Consider the following 15,135-nt stretch of genomic DNA (forward strand, 5'->3'; position numbering starts at 1 on the left):
CTCCATTACTCCATTACCTCCTCTCAAACAAGTTAACTAACATGACTTTCTTTGCTCTCAACTGACTGACGAAAAAGTGTTAGGTAACCATGACAACGTAGAACAACGCAAGGTGGATTCAAATGAAATCACACAAGTGTACAATTAGGAGGGGGGATTTGCTCACTTATGTTTTTCTTAACAAACGGAAATAAATTGAAAATAAATAAGACATAACAAGAGACAGATCCATTTACAGGGTTCATAAAAGGAGAACGTATATTTTACATATTTTCCGATGTATATTGGGGGGGACATGACCCCCCCAAAGAATGCGTGGTTACGCCCTTGCTCCTGTATATCAAACTACACAGACATCCAGAAGGAAATGTCAACTTCATGACCCTCCTGACTTTCTTCGACCTGACGCTGCTGAACACACCGGCGACCAACAAGGCAGGAAAACATCTCAACCTCATCCTGCCACGTAACTGTATCATTGACTTAACCTCTGCATCCCCACTACACATTTCTGATCACTTCTTTATCCAGTTCTCTGTCTCTCTCCCACCAACATTTCATGCCTCCCCACCCCTCGTAACTTTCCATCGCAATCTCCGCTCCATATCCCCCTCCCATTTCTCCTCCATTGTAACATCCTCCCTCCCTCCCATTGACGAGTTCACAACTCACCCCACTGACACTGCCACCAACATTTAGTCATTTAGCAGACGCTCTTATCAACACCCTGATATCCACATTAACTGCGTCACTTGACACTCTGTCCCCAGTCAACCAGACCTGCACAATCTTCTCCCTCCTGCCCGTGGCTCACGGATGTTCTTCGTGAAGAACCATCCACCTTTCGGGCAGTTGAGAGGATATGGCATATAACCCTAAGTATAAAGACGGACTGGACCTTGATAAGTATTACTCCATCCTTAAATCCTTTTCTGCTCACACAACTGTTACTAAACCCACTTCTTCCTGAACAAAATGAAATCTGCCTCAAACCCTCACAAACTTTTCTCTACCTTCTCCACCCTTCTTAACCCCCCTCCCCCGCCCCTTCTCCCTGACAGCAGATCCCTGTACTTACTGTAAATCGCTCTGGATTAGAGCATCTAATATAGTTTTATCATAAAGTCATAAAATAAATATTGATCTGAATTAATTTCAGCCTATTGGTTCGGCCCGCCACAACGGTCCCAATTTCTCATGTAGCCCTTCGGGAAAATGAATTGTCCACCCCTGCTCTGCAACATCCGGAAGATCAGGAGATACCAATCCAGATGCTCCCATGTTACCCTGCTCCAGATCTCCCTCCACTGGCTACCTATCAAGGCACGCATCAGATTCAAGACATTTATATTTAGTAATTTTGCAGACGCTCTTATCCAGAGCGAGTTAAAGTAAGTATAGGGACATTCCCCTGAGGCAAGTAGGGTGAAGTGCCTTGCCCAAGGACACAACATAATTTAGCAACGGAATTGAACTGGCAACCTTCAGATTACCAGCCTGATTCCCTAACCGCTCAGCCAGCTGACTCCCCTGGTACTGACCTTCCGAGCGGTGAATGGGACTGCACCTGACTACATCCAGTCTCTCGTCCAGCCTTACACCCCCACCCGCCACCTACGGTCTTCTGACAACCATCTGGTGGTCTCACCTCTCAAGAGCGCCCGCTCTCCCAACCCAAGCTCTTCTCCTGTCTGGCCCCCCAATGGTGGAATCATCTCCCCACCTCCATCAGAGATACTGACTGTCTCTCCACCTTCAAGAAAAGGCTAAAGATGCACTTGTTCAGGGAGTACAACAGTACTTAAGAAAGATTTGTTGGATCAGATGTTCGTTAATTTCCTCCAGGAACACAATTACACTTATTGAGGCACTTGTTGGTTAGTTGTAACTGATTTAACTGCTTGTACTCGCTGTGAATTATATTATTGTTGCTTGCTTTCTTCCAAGTACACTCTAGCACTTTCGAGGGTCATGTTGTTTAATTGTAATTTGTTTAAATACATGCTCTTTTGGTTCTACCCATTGGCACTTATTTGTTTTTCACAATGTATGCTTCATGTTTCGATGTTTGGGGGCAACCATAATCTCGTTGTTTATGATCATTGAGCTATGCACTTTTGTAAAGCTCTTTATTGTAAGTTGCTTTGGATAAGTGTCTGCTAATTTAATAAATGTAATGTAAATGCAAATGTAAATGTAATGTAAAAGAAAATTGTTTAAGTTTCACTTATTGATGACAACTTAATACTGTTTGCGATAATTCTACCATGTATTCATGGCATTTCCTGCAATGTTGTGCCTTACCCTGTTAGTTGTATCTTCATGTTGTTATTAAAGGTAAACCTTTAGTTTTTCATTAGTATAACTAGTGCACAGTGCCCATGATGCAGTCAGTGAAACACACAAATACAGATTACTTGAACTATAGATAGTGCCCATGATAAAACTGGTGGCACACACAGATTCCTGGAATTATAAATAGGGTACAGTGCCTGCAAAGATGTCGGATGCTGTTCAGCATTCTCACAATGGTTTTTCAAATTCTCAGTTCTTCCGCCGTTTTTTGGCCTTTAACTAGTTCTGCATACTTACTGATTCCTACAATTCTTGTATCAAAACGTTCAGCTCCTTCAGGAGATGATGGCTATGACTTTTGGTATTTCTCACTTTGAAACTTTCTAACGAATTAAGGTTTTTGTGCAAATTATTCTCCCATTAAAAGTAATGGTAAATCCTTTCAAATCGTTAAAAAGCTTCCTCCTCTTTCAAACTTAACTACTTCAGCATACTTTCAGCCAGAGACACCATTCAACTTTTAAAATGTTCACAAGACATTCAGCTATTCCCAAATGATTCAGCTTTTTCAAGTATATTCAGGCAATTTTGAATTGTGACAGTTTTAAATACATGAAAAATGTATCTCCTTCTTGATTTTTATGATTGAGCAGCCAGCAGAGTGGCACTGGCTGCTCTTTTTATGATATTCAACTAAATTGTCAAACAAATTCCTCTGACGTTCATATAGTTTAACTTACAGAAACAAGTTATACCTTACAATGTAGGAAAACGTGTCCTCTTTCAGCCAATTTAACTACTAAAGAGCACACATTTACAGATTTTCAGCCATGAGCCTTGAAGCGAGAGTAGCCTTTCAAATTCTCTCACTAATTTCAATGGAGAGGTGGGTAAAATTCGTCAGAGAAGGCCGAAAGGAAGACGATTTTAACTGCCGGTAGAGTCGTATTTCTGACCGCACAGACATATAAAGGACGTCTCTGATTTCGGCAGAGTCTTGGGTCTCGGAAAATATCCTAATTTTTTGGATTGGACTTATAGTTTTGCGACTAGGTTAACTTGTTTGAGGTGTGGATTCTAGCTACATTTCTCTTAATCGAGCTAGCGTGATGGCTCTCCATAACTAGGCTTATTACGGTTCGACTTTTTTTCCACAATCGACCAAATTGGCCAAACAAGGTATGTACATTGAGCTTAAAGCGTACATAATCTAGCTAAATCGTTTTTATTTTTGCAAGTTTTAGAGAAAATGCAAAAATCGAGGCGCGACTGTCATAGCTGACCTTCACGCACAGCCAAACCAGGGCTGGGGTACAGTAACGCTAAGTGTTTGCTGCAGCTGGAGTTAATCCTACGAACAAACGCTTCGTAACTGGAAAGTTTTTACTTTTAATTGACGATATTGAACACAGATTTAAAGTAACTTGTCTTTACTCTGAATATCTTCTCCGTTTTCAATTTGAAGTAGTAGATATCACAGATTCTTGAGATAAGGGACAAAAGTACTTTTGAAAAGTGACAAACAAAAAATCTATACTACATTTATTTGAATTGGATATCTTCAAAAACACGGGTCTCATCTATCATACGATGAAAAGGAACAGGTTTTTTATTGAACCACTTTTTTTAAAATTGACATTTACTCATTGAGTAACTTGAAGTTTGTCAACTCCGTCTGACACATGAAAATATATATATATATATATATTTTATCAATTCAACAACACTGTCAAGTCTTTAAGTGTGTAGAAATGGTGTGCTTTAGCAAGGTTAAGTGATAAATTGCATTGTATACACTTTAAATATTATTTTACAGAGTTTTGGACTTGGCCATTTTAAATTACCTTCATTTAGTTAACTAATTTTTTCATTTTTAATATATACAATCAGTGGTTTTGTGCACACAAGATACTGATGCATGTAGATAAGTTGGTGTTTTAATGTATGAACACACTCAATTGAACAAAAGAAACTACTATTTTTTATAAAAATGAAAAAACCTCCATCTTACGGTGTTGACACACAATTGACTGTGTTGACACACAATTGACGGTGTTGACACACAATTGACGGTGTTGACAAACTAATCAAGAATCAAAATGATTAAAGACATTTACCTAGTTTTGACATGACAAAGGGAGAGAATATCAAGGGAAAGTGTATCAAACTTAAAACAAAGAGTACCTGATGACAGAATCTTTAAGCCACACATGAAAATGTCAAAATGTTCCTGGTGTCGAAAGAAGAAAGCAAATGTATCTGGAGGTCCTCTATTGGTCATCTATCTTTAAATTAAACTGTAAATTTAACAACTGATTTGCAAGAGGATACAATAGGCCGAGAACTAACTAAGAAAGGAATGTAATAGTGTCAATAGTGTACACATGCTGAAGTGTAACAGGATCCACAATTCTCCCAATGTATTTCCTGACTCCTTCCAAAGGCTCACTGAAAATATGAAAAGTGAACAATTATTCTCAATGTCTGTGTTTCTTTAAATCTAAATTGGTTGAAATGTCTGTAATTCCAGCTGTACATTAACACAGGGGCTCAGACAGGTAATTCATCTTTTTTTCTACAGGGCCTCAGGCAGGTAAGTTCTGTGATGTGCTTCAATTTAAGTAAATATAGAGTTTAATCTGTCATTGCTGCCTTCAGTGTAGAGCAAAGCATTACATACTATATAATCATTTGTCTAACCTGCGGGACTTGGGCATTGGAGAAGAGGTGTTGAACACTCTATGAAGTCCATAACATCAGGGGCTATGGCATAGAGCTCCCTGGTCCGGCTTGCTTGGAGGGGACAAGCTGTCCCTGTCAGTTTCAGAAGGACATCTTTCACTGGACAGAAACAGACATTCCTCCTCCCATGTTTTGGGTGAAAATGGGCAGTGGGACCACGATGATGCATAAACTCAACTTTCACGTCTTGGTTTTCTATATCTACATCAATGGACTTTCCTAACCACCAGTGATCATCGTACACCACTGCCAGCCAATCCCCTGTCTCAATGCTGTTGATAGTTATATCAACAATAGCACCCTCATGACTTTTCAATGGCTTCTCTTCCATTTCATCCACCAAATCTTCCATATCATAGACCGAATCCCCTGCTTCTCCCAACTCGTTTTCCATCTCCTCCATCAACATGGCCAATGGACGGCTCTTCCTGACCCTTGTATCAGTCTGCTGCTCCTCTGAGCAGTCTCTTATACAAAGAGTAGCCGGGGAAAAGCATTGGCAAACCAATGGCTCACTGCAAAAAACACAATAGCTGTCTGTGGCAGATGTAATTTTGATGTAGGATTACCTGGTGTATTTGTCTTGTTGATGGAACCTGTTTGAGGTGTTGTGAAACAAGTGTGTCATGTAGCTCCAAGTTCTCTTCCAAAATGTGATACAGTTTAACACCATTCAAACTGTTTGAGATCTTCTCAAAGAAATCTTTACCATCCACAACATCATTTCCCCGCAGAAGCAAGGAATCTGCAGTTCTCTTTACTGTTCCTCCAATGCCGTCGGGGGCACCTTTTCCGTGGGATGTTGGGAAATAATTCCACGTGGTCCTGCTGAAGCCCAGAGTGGATGGTACTTTAGACATGAGGTAGAAGTTCTTCTTATTCTTATACTGCTTACTGGGGCCATCTGACCAGAAGTGCACAGTAGTAACTGATGGATATTTAATCCGTATATCTCTAAGGACAGGATCCATGTTAGTCCAGATTGCTGCTGCATCTTGTCTCTTAGACTCTGACACTGAGCAAAATGCCCCCTTTTCACCCTTGGTGTAATAAATTCCAGTATGTAGAGTTAACTGAAGTAAGTTCTGGCCAAAATGGCAAGCCTGAATTTCAGAAGCATATTTACACTTCCAGGATTCTGAAAAATCAACATGAACAATTACTGTGTTCTCACTGCATGTTTTAATCAATTCTCTGTATGTGTTTGCCTGATTGTGAACAAGGCACACGTGTGTTGTTGTCTCACTTTTAAGTTTATCCTCATACAGATGAAGCAACTCTGAAAGACTCCCACTATGCAAGTTGAGTTTCATGTTGAAGTGGATTCCACTGGCTGTTTGGTCTTTAACTCGCTCCCATTGCCTCCATTGAACACTGATTCCACTTATCTCTGGAGCCAGAACTGTATGCTTGGTTTTGCACCGTAAACAGGTGCGAAGAAGGCAGGCCTCAGTTGCTGGAGTGCAACAAACTAATTGAAAACATCCCTCCAGTTTGGTTGACTTTAAAGCACCCGATGACCTTAGAACCTGCAGCATTAAGTCTGCATTCTCATGATGACGACAGAGACATGTACTTCTGTCTGATGCCTTAGGTGGTGTTACATAGAAGGGCCTGAGAGTACAGAAGGACGAGTAACTCAGCTTCATACTCGGGTTCTTCTTGAGAAAGTCACTATGGAGGTTCAGCACTGAGTCTGTTAAAATCATCCTTTGATGTTTTATCTTGTTCCTGGTGATGGTGTCTGTTTTATCAGTTGTCATGCGAGATGAGTTTACAATAAACTCCTTGACAGTCTGGCTTATACGATGGAGATATGTTGCCTTCTTATGTGTCGTCTGTTTTTTGTCACTCATTAACTTGTAGCTAACACCAATCGGGCGAAGCCTATGAAGAAGCCGATACTTCTTTAAAACCTTGCCTGATAATGCCAGCTGTCTGTGACCTTATTTTTCAACGGCTCGTCTCTGTGCCACAGGTGTTGTATTATTCCTTCTCAGCTCTTGGCAGAGAACATTGTGGAAAAGAAGAGATCTCTTAATGTTGGGGTTCCGAAGTTGGCTTCCCGTTAGCATCCTCTCTGTTTCTGTTCGTGGAGAATCTACTATCATTTTATCTTTTTGTTTGACATTTGACTGATCTATTTGAGCCTTCTTTTTCTGCCATTCCTGCTTTCTTAGTTTGTGTTGCTCTTTTGTTAATTTCTTTCAATACTTTTATCTCCCTTGCGTGTCTTTTCCTATTTTTCTCCTCTCCTTCTCAGCTGCAAGGGCACACCTGCTTGAAGTAGGCTCCTCAACAGTCTGGTCCAGAGGACTTTCTGGTGGGGTGTCTATTTCATGTATCTGTCTATTCTGCATAGCTCTGGACCTTTTCTTTGCTTTGCTCCAATACCTTCTGCGGTGCCAATTTGCTCTTAGTCCTAAATCTCCTACTTGTTAAACTTTTTGTTTTGGACCCTGTCCTTCCATCTGTCTCTCATTTTCTAACTGGTCTCTTCTGCTATCTGGGTCACTGTTGATTCTTTCTCTCCTTTTTCTCTGGTACTCTCTGTTTCTTTTTCTTCGCTCCTCCACTGACAGTTTTTGTCTAGCCATGTCTGCCTACACTACAGATAAAAACAATACTTTTTATTGAACTTATTACTTGGCATTTGGGTATATTAAGATATTTTAAGTCAATCAACATGTATACTTATATCATATTATCATGTTATGTAGTTGTTATACATTACTTAATAAGTATTTCGGAGCACTTTTCCACTCCGTCAGCTTACATGTCAACACCGTCAGCTTACATGTCAACAAAATATCTGACGGAGTTGACGTCTGAGTTGACAAAACAACATGTTTTTTCAATTTAATCATGTCAAGTAAATGGTAGCCATTTTGATTTTCCTCAGTTGCTAGCTGCCACTAAACTAAACCAGAATACCAACTTTTATTTCAAAATTCTGGATTGAAATCATACCTACTTTGAAGACAGTGTTGACACATAAAAGCTGTGACCAAAGGGATTTAAACTTGTTTGCTGAATATAATTTTTTATTTTTTACTTACGAGACCACATGTTGAGCTGCTGCATCCATCAACAGACAGAAGTGAAAGGGGGTCCTCAGGGTTAAAGCTGACCAAAATATGCCTGATTTATTTTGAATTTTAAAAATATCTGACGGAGTTGACATGAATTGATGACAGAATTTGAAAGGCTTTTGTTAATTTATAAAATAATACAATGTTCACTTCAAGTATTTTGTGAAATTTTATTAAGCCATCCAATTAACCTCAAATTCATATTTGGGGCATTTTGGTTATTTTAAAACACTTTTTCTTTGCAGTTTAAAGGTGACATGACATGCTGTTTTTGGATGCTTTTATATAGGCCTTAGTGGTCCCCTAATACTGTATCTGAAGTCTCTTTCCCGAAATTCAGCCATGGTGCAGAATTATAGCCACTACAAGAAGTTCCACAATCAGCTTTCCTCAGAACACGCTGTTACTGTGTCTGTAGCTTTAAATGCTAATGAGCAGGAGAGGGGCAGCAACATGTGCTTATGTTTACAACGGATGTATCGCAATGGCTCGTAGCCTCCGTTGCTGTAAGATGCCTTGAATTTAGCCATTCTCATCTGATCACCCTGGTTTGCAGAGGTGCACACTCAGTCATTTCAATCAGAGCCATAGAAAAAGAGAGTTGCGACACGCTTTGATCTCGCCAACACGTGATCACGTGGTTCATGTAGCTCGCTGTAGTTCCAAAAAGCCCCACTGTTGTCAACTTTTTTGAATGGTTTTCAATGGAGCTGGCTAACGGAAGTCGCTTTCTCAGGCAAATTACGAATGAAACAGGCTCGCATGAAGAAATCCGATATTCTGGCTATCTTCAACTGACTTGTATCTACATAACGCAGTCCTCTCTGACGTTTTTGGTGTAAAATGGAGTGAAATACAACATTGTGAAAACTCACTGCCAGTGAAACGCAGGAAAAAGCTAGAGATTTTTTGTGACGTGATTCCGGTAGCTCGCTGTTGTTAAAAAAACCCCCACTGCTGTCAACCTGTTTGAATGGTTTTCGGCGGGACAGACAGCAACACCATCTAATTTCACGGATATTTTCGGTATATTAACACAATGTCAATTGGTTACTGGTGTGTTGTATCATGTATGTCTGCTACTTTATTAACATGTATGTATAACATTAATTTATAATACATAACGCAATATTGTGAAGCAGAGCTAGAAATGGCTATGCTAGCTACCATACTTTACGAACTGTACATACCAAACAGTAGCCTAATGAGGACTAAATTGTTCCACTTAACGTTTAACATTCGACTGTTGAAGTAACTGGTATTTTTTAAATTCATCATTCCACTTACAATTTACCACATTAACAACACTTATATCTGTAGTACTTGATGCAAGTTGAATCAAACCATGATCACCAGCAACTGTTCAATAGATAAAAATAGAACAGAATATACAAGGCAACCAACTACAATTCAATAAAACATTTTATTGTTTACTGTACAAAATGTCCAGTGTTCTTCCACTCCGTTTGTTTGTAGTGATCCAGTGATCTAAATGTCTGCTGTTCACAAACCTCAGCCTAGGCACACACACAATTATTATAGTGGTTGAAATGCAGTATAAAATGTCCAATGATTGAGCTCCTGCACTTCATTTGATCCTAGAAGACAAGGAGATTATGGTTGGCTGTGCAGCATTTGGATGCTCCAATCGGTCTGAGAAAGGGATCGGGATGTATGGTTTTCCAAAAGACCCAAACAGGAGAAAAAAATGGATGGCCCAAGTTGGCAGAAGGCACCTGACTGTCACAAGGAAATTCAATAATAGAAAACTGTGTGGTGTGAGTTTAAGTTGTCTTTATACATTTCACTTTGGATCAAGGACCAATGTGTTTACTGTAATATGTATATAATGAAATTGGGATTGACTATTATGAGTTTGTAATGCATGTGGAAATTAAACTCACGCCATTGTGCCAATATCATCGCAGGCACATTTTGAGGGAGACCAATTCACAAAAACAAAAAAAGGCCAACTGAAATTGAAGGCTGATGCTGTTCCCAGCATATTTCTGCATCGTCCTGAGCCCAAGAGGAGGAAGGGTCCTAGTGAGAGAACAACCAAAAAGCTTCCAGTACATGTGTATTCAGTGGCCAGTGACCACACCTACTGTCACATGATGAACTTTGGTATGAACAATGTGAACTTAGAATGAATCTAACATTTATAATTGCACACCCTCCCCATCCCATAACACTAACAATGCCATGTCATCATTTCAGATACTGAGGGAAGTCAGAGAAGGGAAAGTGAGGGAAGAGAGGCTATTGAAGATTTAGACTGTGAGGAAATTGAGAGGGGCATACCAGCAGCCAGTGAGCCAGTCCAGTGTCCCAGTGAGCCAGTAGCCAGTGCCCAGTGTCCAAGTGAGCCAGGTTCCAGTGCCCAAGTGAGCCAGGTTCCAGTGCCCAGTGAGCCAGGATCCTGTGCCCAGTGTCCAAGTGAGCCAGGGTACAGTGATAAAGACTTGAGGGAGGAGTTAACAAAACAAATAGATCAAACAATAAGGTTACAGGCAGCCCTAAATTGTCAAAAAAGAATGAATGTGGTCCTGCGGAAAAAAATAATAATAATGGAAAATAAATTTGGAACAATGTTATCGAAAGATCAGATCAAAGCGAGCGGTCTGAAGAGTAAGAGAAGCATACGATGGGGAAATGACATCCTTAAAAAGGCTATTCAAATACGTTTTGCTACTGGCTCAACCGGCTACAAACTTCTACAGGACATGTCGATTCCTCTCCCTGACATCAGAACCCTGCAAAGAAGAATACAGCACATTAAAATGGAACCAGGAGTACTAGGGGAGGTGTTTGACATGCTCAAGCTGAAGGTAGATGGCCTGACAGAGATGGAGAGGGAGTGTGTACTTACTGTGGATGAGATGTCAATCACTCCAAGCGTGGAGCTGCACCTGGGAACAGGGAAGCTGTATGGGGATGTGACGTTACCTGGCCACACAGGAGAGGCAACACATGCGTGTGTTTTTATGTTGGCAGGGAGCACGACAAGGTGGAAACAAGTAGTGGCTTACCACTACAGTGGCAATTCCACTAATGGGGCCATTTACAAACCTATTGTCTTGGACATTATTCACAGAGCAGATTCCATCGGGCTACATGTGATTAACGTCACCACTGACATGGGCAGTCCTAATCGGGCTATGTGGAAGGCCTTTGGTGTGGACCACAACAAAACGTCTGTCCCACATCCAACAAGACCAGACAGGAGGCTACACTTCATGCCAGATGTCCCACACCTGGTGAAGAGCTTGAAGAGTGCCCTGGTCCGCGGACAGACGTTCACAATTCCACCGGATACGGTTGAGAGGGAGAACCTTCCCTCCAATGAAGCTTCAGTCGGTCCACTGAAAGATTTGGTTCATTTTCAAGAGGGGATGGCTTTGAAAATTGCTCCAAATGTGTCAATGAAAACCCTTCAGCCCAGTCATTTTGACAAGATGAAGGTAGGCCCTGCACTAAATGTTTTCAGCAAGGCAACAAGTGCTGGCCTGAAATATATGGTTGAGAAGGAACAACGACCCACCTCTTACCGGACAACAGCATGGCTCCTAGAGCAGGTAGACCACTGGTTCGACCTCATGTCTTCTCGCCACCCAGTAATGGCACTGAGCAGGCACAAGATGGAGGAGTACCAAAAGGCCATCAAGTTCCTCGAGGACACGATCCAACTGTTCCGTGGGCTGAAGATTGGACAGCCGAGTAGCTGGAAGCCTGTACAAACAGGGATTGTGATGGCAACATCTACAATACTGTCCATCCAGGAAGACATGCTGTCCCAGGGACACGTGTTTGTGTTGACCAGCAGGTTTACCCAAGACTGTCTGGAAAACCTATTTGGCTGCATCCGACAGAGGAATCAAGTCCCAACTGCTGTGGAGTTTCACCAAGCACTGAAGTCAATTTCTGTTGGGCAGTTTTTAGCAACAATGAAATCAGGAAGCTATCAGGAAGATGAGAACAGCCTTTTGGCTGACTTTCTGGATGCAAAGGAGACCTTACCCAGTCCTGCCCTGCGAGTGGAGGAGCTGATGGAGCGTAGTCCTGCACCTGACCTCACAACAACAGAGACCTGTGCTCTCTACCATCTAACAGGATACATTGTAAATCAAGCGAACAAATACTACAAAATTTGTAATGAATGCAAAAATGCAATTAATCACAATGCTGACAAACCTGAAGGAGAGCACAGTACTTTACTGAGGCTGAAGGAATTCAAACCTGGTGCGCTTTGTCGGCCGTCGCAAGAGGCCTTTGACCTAGTCCGGCAAATTGAGGAGCTGTTCCGAACCAGGACCAGTGCCTCCCTCATGGATCTCCAAAATGCCATGGATGTGCTGGAGAAGGAAGCTATGATGATCGACGGCAGGCTTCCCTCATGTCATGATGTACAAAAAAAACTCACCAACAGATACATCAGGCTGAGGTTGAGAATCGCAGCAAAGCACATACGGGCTGAAAGGAAAAAGGGGCTCTTAAAAGACGGTCATCTTGGAAGCAAAAGCCAAACAAAAAGAGCAAAGAAGAACCAGCAAAGCCAAGCAACATCTAGGCCTACAACAACCAGGCCACCAAACACTTTTATCGTTGCCATGGAGGTGCTCGGCCTGACTTTTGCGCCAACAAATGTCCCACAACCTACCTTGACTTCAGCTTCTATAGGTATGTAGATCCCCAGGACTAAGGTCAACATATCTGCTTCATCTACTTCAGAAATGCAAAATTATGTTTGTTTGTGGTAACTGTCAATTTACAAACTAATATCAGATATCATTCTTTCCTAATCTTACAGCCTCACCATTAATAGCCCCACTAACCAGCTCCGTCATCACTCCGCCGCTTACAGGAATGGCAAGCACCACCAGCCTCTCCTTTGCTCCACCAGCTGCATCACTCCACTACCCTCACCATCACTCCTACACAAACAGTAAGTTTATATTATGTGTTTAATGTAAAAGAAATGGCACTAACCGGTGCTACATAACTCAAACTATTTATAAAAAAATCTGTAATTTGGGAGAATTGACATTCCATATAATTGTTTATTACAGCCTCTCCAACTCTCCACCGGTCTCCAGCCGTGTCAAGGCAACATCAACCTGGTCATCTCTCCACCAGCCTGACAATACCTTGATGCTGTTTCGATAATAATCATTAAAGTTATCGTCTCCATGCAGTTATACTTTCTTTTTACTCTCATCATCCACACTAGTGCTGATGATCTTATCACAAGGTCATTTATTCTTTTGATTGATGCAGTAGTAGATGCATCTATTTGAGCTAACTAGCTAGTGAGTGGACTTGAAATTCCTGCCGAGCGTTGAGAGCTAACTGGACGATAGGGGACCCCTTAATCTGCAATTCATTGTTGCTATCTCTAATCAGATGTACTAACGAGGCTAATAAGAGAAGACTTACTTTGTACGCCAACGAACACCAATAACTAGAACTAATTTGACAGAATATAAACCAACAGACTTCTGGTTATGATACACGTGCTCTCTAGCTATAGCTACAATAAAAGTGTTGCTTAGCTCTACATTAGATACTAGCCCTAGTCTAGCTCTAACTGCAATTAGAATCTAACAAGTCATAATCTTACGATAAATTTTATCCAAAGCTGGCTATATGAAATACTACTAATAACAATTGATATGTGTTGGTTGAAATATATAAAAAATGCAGGATTTTCATCAATTTACCAGCTAACTTGCTTCGGATCCTTTAATCTGCCATTCATTGTTGCTAGCTCTACTAACTAGGCTAATATGAGAAGACTAACTTTGTATGCCAATGAACACCAATAACTAGAACTAATTTCACAGACTATAACCAAACCAACGGACTTATGGTTATGATACACGTGCTCTCTAGCTATAGCTTCAGTGTGCTTAGCTCTACGTTAGATAGCTAGCTAGCTACTAGAATTACAGTTTAGCTCTAACTGCATTTAGAATCTAACACGCTATAATCTTACGATAAATTTGATCTAAAGGTGGTTATATGAAATACTACTAATAACAATAGATATGTGTTGGTTGAAATATAAAAAAATGCAGGATTTTCATAAATTTACCAGCAAACTTGCTTCGGAGACACTGAAAATGAATGGGGTTCAACGGTGGAAAATACAATGTTTGGAACTATAGGTCGCGTGAGACACGCTTTACTTCCGCATTCCTCAATAACAATGGGAGTCTATGGAAGTGTCGCAACTCTCTTTTTCTATGGCTCTGTACCTAACCAGTCCTTCTTCTGACGTCACAGACATGACGATTCAAAGATGGCCGCGCCCATTAGTTAAATAGGAAAGTTTAAAACGTTTTTATTAACAAACGGAACATTTTGCTCTTTTAGTTGTCAGATAAAGTTTTGTGATTTTATTTAAAAAATTATATGAGCCGTACTTCATAAATCAGTTCAGTTCCACTTTAATGCCATCTACCTTTACATTCGCGACAGTAACTCAGCTGGCTCGTAGCCCCGTTGCTGTAAGATGCTTCGAATTTGCCCATTCATCTGATCACCCTGGTTTGCAGAGGTGCGCGCTCATAATAATTTTAATGAGGGGAAAGGCGGATATCGCGCACGCCCATAACACCAACAGCATAACGGTTATCCAAATAACAAAGAAGTGTACAACACTGGCGTTACAGCGTTTGTATTCACACATACCCTTGATGCCATTTGCATTTATCGTTACGTTAGCAACAGTAACTCAGCTGTTGGCTGCAGAGCTAATGTTACAGCCACATTCTAAGGGTAGCAAGCTAGGTAACCGTATACAGTAAAGCAACAAAATGATATAGCTTTAGTTAACTTACTTGTACAAGGTTTGTAGCTTGACCAAGGAGATTTAGTAATGATCCAGAATTTAATTTCAGCAAGGCCAGCTTTGTGTTGGCTCAAGTTGAGTAAACAGTAGTGGCTGAAATGTTTGGCGCAGACATGCAAAACTTTGGGAAGTTGTGTTGGCGCTTTTCCATCG

The 15,135-nt window shown here is 41.0% G+C and overlaps 1 long non-coding RNA gene across 23 annotated transcripts; it reads right to left on the minus strand.

The window, feature by feature from the left end:
• Window positions 1-9,538: 9,538 nt before the first annotated feature.
• LOC146234347 (uncharacterized) lies at window positions 9,539-14,275 on the minus strand. Of its 23 annotated transcripts, none has more exons than XR_014741813.1 (8): window positions 12,946-14,020; window positions 12,790-12,854; window positions 12,553-12,602; window positions 11,674-12,497; window positions 11,387-11,494; window positions 11,002-11,078; window positions 10,434-10,885; window positions 9,539-10,172 (listed from the first exon to the last, which is right to left on the minus strand). It is a non-coding gene; the product is annotated as an uncharacterized LOC146234347 (long non-coding RNA). The 23 variants fall into 23 exon arrangements; XR_014741810.1 differs by having other exon boundaries at window positions 11,674-12,484; window positions 12,790-12,851; window positions 12,946-14,019; XR_014741809.1 differs by having other exon boundaries at window positions 11,674-12,484; window positions 12,946-14,019.
• Window positions 14,276-15,135: the final 860 nt, after the last annotated feature.

Source organism: Hypomesus nipponensis, chromosome 23 (genome assembly GCF_054491055.1).
Source record: "Hypomesus nipponensis isolate SF chromosome 23, ASM5449105v1, whole genome shotgun sequence".
NCBI lineage: Eukaryota > Metazoa > Chordata > Actinopteri > Osmeriformes > Osmeridae > Hypomesus > Hypomesus nipponensis.